This window comes from Haemaphysalis longicornis, unplaced genomic scaffold (genome assembly GCF_048455015.1).
Source record: "Haemaphysalis longicornis isolate Haplotype H1 unplaced genomic scaffold, Haemaphysalis longicornis Haplotype H1 scaffold_13, whole genome shotgun sequence".
Taxonomy (NCBI): domain Eukaryota; kingdom Metazoa; phylum Arthropoda; class Arachnida; order Ixodida; family Ixodidae; genus Haemaphysalis; species Haemaphysalis longicornis.
This window is the reverse complement of record NW_027526233.1, coordinates 30,422,654-30,433,506: the sequence shown is the minus strand read 5'-3', so window position 1 is coordinate 30,433,506 and position 10,853 is coordinate 30,422,654.

Here is a 10,853-nt window from a genome sequence, read left to right as displayed (position 1 = left end):
AAATTGTCATGCATCAATTATTATTTTCATGTAGCTGGCAACTATTTGGTGTATATATTTGCATTTAAAATTAGTAATTGAAGAGAAGCATCTGAACACAGGAAAAACATTTATTTTTTCCACATCTTCTGTACGAGTTCGCCAATGTAGTAGTTGAGCCACTTGCGACGGTCTGCTGGCGCTGGCTTCTCCATGGGGTGTAAATTGATGAAGTGGTCGAAAGCCCCTTCAAAAACAAAGAAATATTTAGTGATGTGTTTGGGTTTGCCCTATACATACAAAATGTTTGATTCAAAGCATATACTTACACCCCAGCGCTTCCACCTCCTGCGGAGTGATGGCGAGCTTCGCGGGGGAGGGGGGGGGGGGGCCTTCCTTGGCATGAAAGATGCGCCGGCAGGGCAGCCCAGTCAAGCTGGGCACTCGTAGCTCCGATGGGGTCTACAGGCACCGCGCCCCCTCTTTGCAAAAGAGGGAGTCGCGAGGGATGCGCAGGAATTGTTGCCACTTTTCAGATGGCACGAAAGGCAGGTTTCCAATGTGCACCTGCATAGAAAAAGCACAGGATTGTGGAAAGATAACAAAGGCTGAGCAACGCTTTGTAAGTTCAAAAAGAAAACAATTGTATCTTGCATGTTCTGCTACACACCATGCCTTCAATGTCCATGAAAAGTGGCGGCCCCTCCTGTTCCCTCTCGCTGCTTGGCTCCGAGACAGAGGGCTGCACATCATTTCAAAATATGAGGAGTAATTCTCAAGGTGTTCTCAAGTTTATAAAAAAAACACGTACAAGAAATTTCATTCAGAGCCAACATCACCAAGTCTATGATAGTTGTACTTTGGAGTATTTTTATAATGTTGTGATCAATTGACAAAAAAGAACATTTTGAGTTCAAGCAATTGTTAAATCTTAACTGTGAATATTTTCCAAAAAAGGATGCCGTGTTGCAAAGCTACAGCAAATAACAAGTGTGTTAGATGTACCAACGCCGCCTGTGTAAACAGTGCCTAACGCGTGAGCGAAAAATGGCCAAACAGCCACTCTCCTGTTGCTCTCTCCTACCCTTCCCCGCTCCGTAGCCTTCCAGCGTGCTTTCGTGTCCGCCAGCCAGCGCCGCTTCTCGGAAACTATGCAAAATAGTGAAAAGTTTGTTGAGCGTTCCCGAAGCGGCGCTCCTACGCCTTCTTGTTTTTCACCATGCCTGTCTGTCTTGGTCTGTCACTGATAAAACTTCCTTTGTCACGACGCAAAATCCCTTGTGCGGCCGCAGGCTGATGCCGGCTTTGCGCGCTTATCTACTCGGATCACAGGCCCTGATATTTTCAGAGTGGGGCATCCCCCCTCTATCCCCTCCGCATTTGGGTATTGTTTTGACCCCCCTGTTCGCACTCCGCATCGGTACGCACTTCTAAAATTGAGGACTATACTGTAGAAGCGCCCGGACAGCGTGGCGGGATCGCAGCTGCTTATCCTTTTGTTTCCTATAATTTTCTGAAGTTTACAAGCACGTGATATTATTGGAAAGTAATCGTAGAAGTGAGCGCCTGAACAAAAAACGTGCACGCAATTTTTTCTTCTCTAAATACTCCAGAAAGAAAAATATCAGTAAAATAATGGCTGCCCCATCCGAAAATATCGTTTTTCTGTTAGCTATATGTCTACCCGACAATCAGTATGTTCTTAGATTATTTCAGTCCGCCTCCGTCTTTATCTTTGGAAAAATGCAGCAAGTATGAAGCGAGCGACACGTTGAACGAGATCCCCAGTGCGCCACAGAACTAGCGCCCCGTCACGGCTAAGATGTAAGCGAAACGGCCCTTGAAGCCCAATAGGCAAGCTGACAGACACACGTCGTAGAAGTGGGTGCAGCGTTCGCGACTCGCGAGCAGTGACGTAAGGCGAAATGTCCGCCGGCACGCGCCACATAGCGGATCAGTGCAACTAAGCGTCCCTACCCTTCCCATTGAAAAGCGGGCGACGCGTCAGGCAATGTTAATACAGGCGGCGTTGGATGTACATATAATGACTACCAAAGTTTTGGAAGCAGATTTGCTAGTTTGGCTTTTTTCCGGTATGGTAGTAAGACCTGAAAACCTTTAACTCTTTCGTTACCACGCCTATTCAAAAAATCACGGGTGATCGATGATTTATATTGCCTATTTCGACATGTTGTGGTCGTTTCTCGTACACCTAATGCGGCCAGTGGTTAGTCTAGGCACTGCACTTGTGCATCAGTCTAGTGCAACAGTTTAAATTTTCCCGTTCCGGCGACATTGCGATTTTTGACTACGTATTTTGTGACCCGAGGTACGTGTGTTTCTTAGGAAGGGGTAGTGGCTGCTGCACTTGACAAAAAAGCATGCCGCTCATGGTTAGGCTGCATGACCAAACTTTTTTTAAATCAAAAGGCTCCTCGCAAGTACCAAATAATGGTGTCAGCTTTGTAATCCAACAGCGTTCAGAGATCATAATTACTTGAAAATGACACCAGCTATTCACTAGTGATGTTTGGTTTGGAGAAAGTGTAGCCTTACTCTGCCAAAGCTTATTTCTGATGGTCCCCCGCATGTCTAGCATGTGTGCCTAACATTTTCAGCCAGTTTCCGACAGTTTCGGTTTCATTTTGTGTCGCGAAATTCGTATTTGGCGCTACTACGCAGTTACCCAACTACAAAGTCATTTGCCATGGTGCCTCCGTTGCCCGCTACTGTTCCTCGAAACAAGCGTGCCGCTCGTACTGCCACTTTACCCACGCCTTACTTCTGCGATAACAGCTTCCGCTGAAAGGTGAAAGATAACACCGAGTCGTCGGATATCAGTTCAGACGACGACAACAATTTCAATTAATTGGCCTTGAACACTGCCCGCTGCCCACCAGCCAGTTTCATTTTTGTCCAAGGGTATTTCCCGAGGTCTAGTGTCACTTCTTAGTAGCACGGTCTAATCTGGCAGTCCCCAACAGGCTTGATATTGTTCCTTGTCGAAATTGTTAGGTGGCACTATAATGTAGTAGGCTCGTAGTGCTGAACTCTCTTCACAGCACGACCGCGGCTGGGTGAAAGCTTCCTGGGCACGATTCTAGCGCATAGTACCTTATTCCTGCAAGCATGGCTATCATAGCGAGCCAGAACATGATAATAAACCTAAAATGAAAGCCCTCCGTCAACAAGCATCCAACAAAGAATTGGGCTTTCAACTACAAGCAGATTTTTTCACATCGCTTGCTTGCCTACAATATTGTGCTTGTCATAATCATTGACAAGGTGTTTGGTCATCGTGGGACGTGGTTATCGCGCGTCACTGCTACCAACGACGAATGTGTGCCACTCTTAGTTATTCCGCGTCAGTGTTTGGCGTTTGTTATCAGGGCATGAATGATGTACCGCTTGCCGAGCGTTCAAGTTATGGTCATATTCTGTTCCGGTACTCTGCTACGCAAAAACAAGCAAACATGCACTGAAGCAGCTTGCAGTCTCGGAAACTACGCGTCCCTAACGGAAAAATGGCCGCAATTTAAATGAACAGTATCCCTGACTTTATTTACTTGCTCTCTTCAGGATACCGCGAAATGAGACAATGCAATATGCTTGCCTTTCAGTGTATACCTTCCCCCTCAGTACCTCCTAGTGCAAAGTTTCACGCTGTCCACACAACACAACAAGACGTTACTTAAACTGCGAGCAAAATAACGTCGAAGGAGAATTGCGCGCGCTAGCAACGCTGCGGCGCTCAAGTGATCGAATCGAGGAGCAACGAGTAAATGCGTAGCCGAGCAACCAATGCATCAAACAAATAGCACAAGCGACAGGGCGATCACTAAAGGGCAGAATCAAGTAATTACTCTGTAAAAATGGATACTTACAGAAAGTTTGAAGATAACAAACATCGCGGTCCGTTGCAACTTCCAGCGCGGAAAAAGAAAAATAACAGGGACGGCGCCACCCAGTGTGGCGAGACGATGATGCAGAAGCCGCCGTCGTAGCCAACCGCAAGAGGTGACGAAACTTCCAACCGTTTATTATAACTATCGGCAATATATATTCAAATATTGCACTAATAATCATCTTTGCGTTGTAAAATAAACTTTTTTTTACTCAGAAACTTCAACCTCAGGCTCTTTTTTTGCGCTTTGTCTGGAGTTTTACTGGACGTCACTACAACAGCAGCCAATAACGATGTCCGTCCGCTTGCCCTACATTGCGCAACGTTGCGTCAACCAGAGCTAGCGTCAACCGCTTTCTCGCTCGATTTTCGAAACGTTTTTTAGCATTAAAAAAGTCATGACTGTTCCACCCTGAGAGTGCGGATGACCGTGGAGCTGTGAAGTGGTTGTCACTTAGTTGCGATGAACGCAATAGCAATTCAGGTACGCCGCAACATCGATTTGGCCGGATTGGTGTGGCATCTCAAGACAAATGTCTCAAACACAAAACGCGTAACCAGTTTCTTTCGGTCCCGTTGTAATCGCCGACTGCGACTGTCGAGGTAGGGCCATCGGATCTAAAGTCCTTGCCAAGGTCAGTCGGAGGAGTAGTCCTAGTCTTACTCATTTCTACAGGGTTCTGATGGGACAGAATTAGTATCCGAGACTGCTTCCGCCAAGCGTTCTCGAAGGACCTCATCGTCTTGCCGTTCGACACGATTGGCTGCGCGATCCGCCTCCGCATTTCGCTTTCAAATTGTTTGGATCCACCTGCCACGCATTGCGCTCCGTTTCGATTTTAATGTTTCAGGAAGCATGTGCTTATCCCAAAGAAAAAAAATATTTTGATGTCCACTAATTAATCTGGTCAAAACTGTGTAAGCTAAATTGTGGCCTTAATCGGCTTCGTAGCTTCCGCTGCTTCTCACAATTAATTACTATTCGCGCAATAGCCTATTAGCAGCATAGGTAGTTTCGTTCGTGGTAAACTGAGCACCTTAATCCTCCAAATAAATCTTTGACAAGGTGACTTTGGGGCATGTTTTGATATAGGTGTGTGGACATATTTTTGTTAAGGTATGCACTTTACCTTGCAAGGCAAATTCATGAAAAAATGTAATTGTTCTATGAATAATCTTAGGTTTTCATTACATTTCCTTGCTTTAAACAGGTAAATTGTTTCATTATTGCTTGTAATTTCTTGGTATAATTAAGAATATTTAGACCTGCAAGTGTTAACTTTTCACGTCAAATCCAATGTTTTATTTAATAATTTGCTTTAATTAGGAAGAAATTCGTTTGTGTTTTTGTCTTCATTGGGGTAAATAGGATTTCAGCCTTCAACTGCTAATTCTTTACGCCAAAAATCAAATTGGCATTGTTTGCACTTGCATTAGAATTTTAATGTGTCATGCACTTTTGGTAATAATTAGTTAGTCTTCTGTTTTTTAATTGCAACACTTAGGCATCGGAAGCCTGTCTGCTTTGATGCAAGCCAGTCGCTCGGAATCTCACGTCTTTTTAGCTGCCCCTTGAGTTTCACAATGAAGCGCCACCTGCAGTTGTGTTTCTCCCCAGTTCACTCCGACATAGCACAGAAGCTCCCGATAGCGGCCCTGTACGAGCTCAAACTGCTCTGCTCTGACCCCTGTATTGCCGCCGATCCAGACTCGTCGGACGAACCGCACCCGTTCGCGGTCCAACAGGTCTGGTTTGCACCTGTACACAGGACCAAACAGGGCCCCGTTAGGCCTGTATGATCGTCAGACACGGCCCGGTTAGACCTGTATTATCGGCAGACAGGGCCCGGTTAGACCTGTATGATTGACAGACCTGTATATCCTGTATAATTCTCAAACGGGTCTGGTTTGCACCCGTTTAACCTGTACGGCCGTTAGACAGGTCCGGTACGATCCTGTTTGATTTTGAACGGGATTTTTCAATAGGGCTGCCAATGCAGCCAGATGTAGACGGCATGCATAGGAGGCTGTGTGCTCCGTTGTTCGTATTTCTTTTAATCCCCCCCCTGTACATTGAACTGAACAACTCTAGTAAATCCACGTACCAAGGATTTCAGTTCGGCGGAAGCCAGGCTTTCCCCCACCCACTATACCGAAAAACAAGAAACCAAATGCAGAACGGAGGAGCGGAAATAATCTCTCCTCTCTATGCTCATATATATATATATATATATATATATATATATATATATATATATATATATATATATATATATATATATATATATATATATATATATATATATATATATATATATATTGTAATGCGGGTTTATTGCCTTGAAAGCGGAGAGTAGGAGGGGCACTCAGAAGTGGCAAGCGAATAAGTGTTCCAGCCGGCAGTATATCTCGAGCACTTCACGAGCTTCACGCCGATGGCGATGCCGCTGCGGTGGCTCACCGTGCTGCCTCGTCGTTATCTGCACAATTCAAGTGGTCAGTCTCCTTGAGTAGCGTACGCCAATCACAATGACATTGCTGACGGTTGTTGTGGCCGCGTAGCTTATCAGTTGCTCGGTAGTGCTCGCATGGTGGCTGCGCGCCACTTGCTCGTCTTTCGCACTACAATTACCCCCCACCGGGAAGGGAGCCACCCTGGAGACCTAAGGCACGTCACGACGGAAGGGTCGTAGTACGGCTTGAGGCGATGCACGTGTACCGTTTCGCGGCCGCGGCAGCGTAGATCAGACGATGGTGTGAGCGGCTCCACAACGTAATTAACGGCGGAGGTTCGTTCGAGTACGCGGTACGGCCCATGGAACTTGGAAAGGAGCTTGCTAGAAAGTCCAGGGGTAGTGGCTGGTATCCAAAGCCATACGAGAGAGCCGGGAGAAAAAACCACTTGTGGGTTGTCACCATCACGCCGATGTTTTTGGTGGAATTGGTCCTCGGAAGTAAAATTGCGAGCAAGCTGACGACACTCCTCAGCGTGGCTGCAGAGCTGAGAAACAGGCGTGTATTCGGATGCGTCGGGTCGGTAGGGTAGAATGGTGTCGAGAGGGCAGGATGCTTCACGGCCATAGAGGAGGAAGTACGGCGAGAACCCTGTAGTAGTCTGCGTCGCAGTGTTGTACGCGTAAGTCACAAAGAGGAGAATCGCGTCCCAATCGGAGTGGTCCGAAGACACGCACTTAGCGAGCATGTCGCCGAGGGTGCGGTTAAATCTCTCCGTCAATCCATTAGTCTGGGGATGGTAGGCTGTAGTGCTGCGGTGGGTGACGTTGCATTCTTTCAGGAGAGCCTCGACCACTTCTGACAAAAAGACACGGCCCCGGTCACTTAGAAGTTCTCGTGGTGCTCCATGACGCAGGATGAAATGGTGCAAAATGAAGGTAGCAACTTCGCGCGCTGTGGCAGCCGGTAGGGCAGCAGTCTCAGCGTATCGCGTAAGGTGATCCACGGCGACGATAACCCACCGGTTGCCGGCCGCAGTCAGAGGCAGAGGGCCGTATAAGTCTATACCGACTCGGTCGAAAGGGCACGCGGGGCAGGGCAAAGGCTGTAACGGGGCGGTTTGTGACTGCGGCGGAGACTTGCGACGTTGGCATTCTCGGCATGATTTGATGAACTTCGTTACAAAGGAATACATTCCTCGCCAAAAGTAGCGCAGCCGCAACCGCTGGTACGTCTTAAAGACTCCTGCATGGGCGAATTGCGCATTCGTGTGGAAGTTAGCACAGATTGTAGAGCGTAGGTGGCGAGGGATCACCAACAACCACTTGCGGCCTTCGGGGAGGTAATTCCTGCGATACAGAGGCCCGTCACGAATGGAAAAATGCACGGCCTGACGTCGCAGTGCCCGCGAGGCACTACGTTCCGTAGGGTTCGAAATCAGGTCAAAAATGGAAGATATCAAGGGTCCTTGCGTTGCTGCCCTGCCATGTCCTCAAGTGGCTCAGATGCCTGTATGCAATCAATGGCCGTAATTTCGGACGAATCAGTGGATAAAGGTGAGCGAGATAAAGCATCTGCGTCGCTGTGCTTGCGTCCAGACCGATATATCACTCGGATGTCATATTCCTGAAGGCGAAGGGACCAGCGTGCAAGGCGACCGGAGGGATCCTTCAGCGCCGATAGCCAACAAAGGGCATGGTGATCTGTGACTACATCAAAAGTTTGACCGTAGAGGTAAGGCCGGAACTTTGAAATAGCCCACACGATGGCCAAACACTCTTTCTCTGTAACAGAGTAATTACATTCCGCCTTTGTAAGAGTGCGGCTCGCGTATGCGACGACGTACTCGTCGAATCCCGCCTTCCTTTGGGCAAGCACTGCTCCCAGACCTAAGCCGCTGGCGTCGGTATGGATCTCGGTGGGCGCGGAGGGATCAAAATGACGCAAAATGGGAGGTGACGTAAGTAAGCGGCGTAGGGTTACAAAGGCTTCATTGCAAGCAGGTGACCAGGTAGACAGGTCATGACTTCCGCTCAGTAACTTCGTTATAGGCGCAATGACGGACGCAAAGTTGGGCACGAAGCGTCGGAAGTAGGAGCAGAGTCCGACAAAACTGCGCAGGGCTTTCACGGTAGTCGGTTTCGGGAAGGCGGCAACAGCTCGAAGTTAAGCAGGGTCGGGAAGAATGCCGTCCTTTGAAACAACATGACCTAAAATTGTCAGTTTGCGGGCCGCAAAATGACACTTTTTAACATTCAGCTGTAGCCCAGCGTCGGTAAGGCACTGCAGAACTTGTTCCAGGCGACTGAGGTGGGTGTCAAAATCGGGCGCAAATACCACGATGTCATCCAAGTAGCATAAGCAAGTTTTCCACTTGAGGCCACGCAGAATGTCGTCCATCATGCGCTCAAAAGTGGCAGGCGCATTACATAACCCGAACGACATCACGTTGAATTCGTATAACCCGTCGGGGGTCACGAACGCGGTCTTGGGGCGGTCGTCGTCTGCCATCGGCACCTGCCAGTAACCCGAGCGGAGGTCTAAGGAAGAGAAGAACTCGGCGCCTTGCAGATAATCTAATGCGTCGTCGATGCGTGGCAACGGGTAAACGACTTTCCGGGTGATCTTGTTCAGTCGTCGATAATCGACACAAAAACGAACATACCCATCTTTCTTGCCAACAAGAACGACCGGTGAAGCCCACGGACTGTTAGAAGGCCTAATGACACCACGCTGAAGCATTTCATCAACGTGCGTTTGGATCACGGATCGCTCTTTGGCTGAAACGCGGTATGGTCGCTGCCTCAAAGGTGGATGAGAGCCGGTGTCAATGCGATGTGTGACGGTCTGCGTGCGGCCCAAGGAAGTTTGCTGGCAGTCGAAGGTAGATCGGAAACGGTGAAGAAGGGTAAGCAGGTGGTTGCGCTGGACAGGGTCGAGGTTGTCGTCTACGGAGGGAACGAAGGCGGCCGAATCAGATGCACGGGGAAGAGGCGGGCTTAGCGAGCTGAGCGACAGAACGTGGGATGCATCCGGGAAGTCGTTTATGAGGCGAGCGTCAATAGCTTCGACGCGTCCAAGGGACTTGCCACGATGCCCGGTTAAGGGTGAAGAGGAGGTATTGCAGATGGAGATCATGCTAGCGCCATTTTCGATTTCAAGAATGGCGTAGGGGAGAGGGGCGCCCTGGCGACGCATAAACAGATTACAAGGGGTAAGCACAACAGTTGCGTCAGACACCATATCACAGATTACCGGCATGATAACTTCAGAGGCTGGAGGGATTGTGGAGTCTTCTGCGGCGCACAGCTTGAATGTAGTGGTTACCTTGTGCACTTCAGTACCACACAGCGGAAATAAGGAGATCTCGGCGCGGGCACAGACAATAACAGCGTGGTGACGCGACAGGAAGTCCCACCCCAAGATAATGTCGTGGGAGCACGAGGAAAGAACGACGAACTCGATTACATACATCGCGTTTTGCACAAAGACACGGCTTGTGCAAACGGCTGAAGGCTCGACGTGATGCGCCGTAGCTGTGCGGAGACGGAAACCGGATATTGAGGTCGTCACTTTTCGTAATTTGCGGCAAAGTTTGTCGGATATAACAGAGATGGCTGCTCCCGTGTCTACAAGGGCGTATGTGGTGATTCCATCGATAACTACTTCAATCACGTTCGTAACAGACAAGCCAGGGCTTTGGTATTTCGACGGCGCCGCAGTTCTTGCCTCCGGAACTGCGGCGATCAGTTTTCGTCCTGGGCATTCGGACGATGGCGCAGCGGCGAAATGGAACGGCGACGAGGGGAGGACGACCGACGGGTATCGGGTGCTTCGCGAGGAGGCGAGAGATATGGCGGCTCAGCAGCGGCATTGCTGGACGAACGTGGAGGAGTATACACGCTAGCAGCAAAGACTGGTCTTCGGTAAGCGCCTCCGGACGGCGCGACTCGACGGCGGCAATAGCGCGCTACGTGACCAGGAACTCCACAGAAATAACAAATCGGCCGGTTATCGGGCGTGCGCCATGGGTTGCTGTGAAGCGGTGCCGAGGAAGCTGGAGGAAGGTAAGGGGGCGGCTGCGGGCGGCGTAAGGGCACGTAAGCGGTGGGCGGAGCCTGCCGTGCCGCCATTTCAGCGTATAGAGGCGCCGCTACAGGCAACGTCTGGGGGACAGCTGGCGTTGTCGGTAAGACTTCAGCGACTTCTTCCCTAATAATTCGACGGAGTGGCGACGACAAGCAAGGATCTGGTACCGGCGACGATGGCAGAGATGTACAAGGCAGGAGAGAGATCTGCCGAGCCACCTCTTCACGAACAAACTCCTTGTTGCGGCTCAGTAGCGACGGGTTTTCGTCGAGTGCCAGCCCACACAGCGGCTCCTCACGCTCCACAGGGCGGCGACGAGTGAGGCGACGCTGCCTGCGCAACTCGTCATAACTCTGCAACAAGCTGATGACGTGTCGGACGCTCTGAGGGTTTTTCGCCAGAAGCATCTGGAACGCGTCCTCATCTT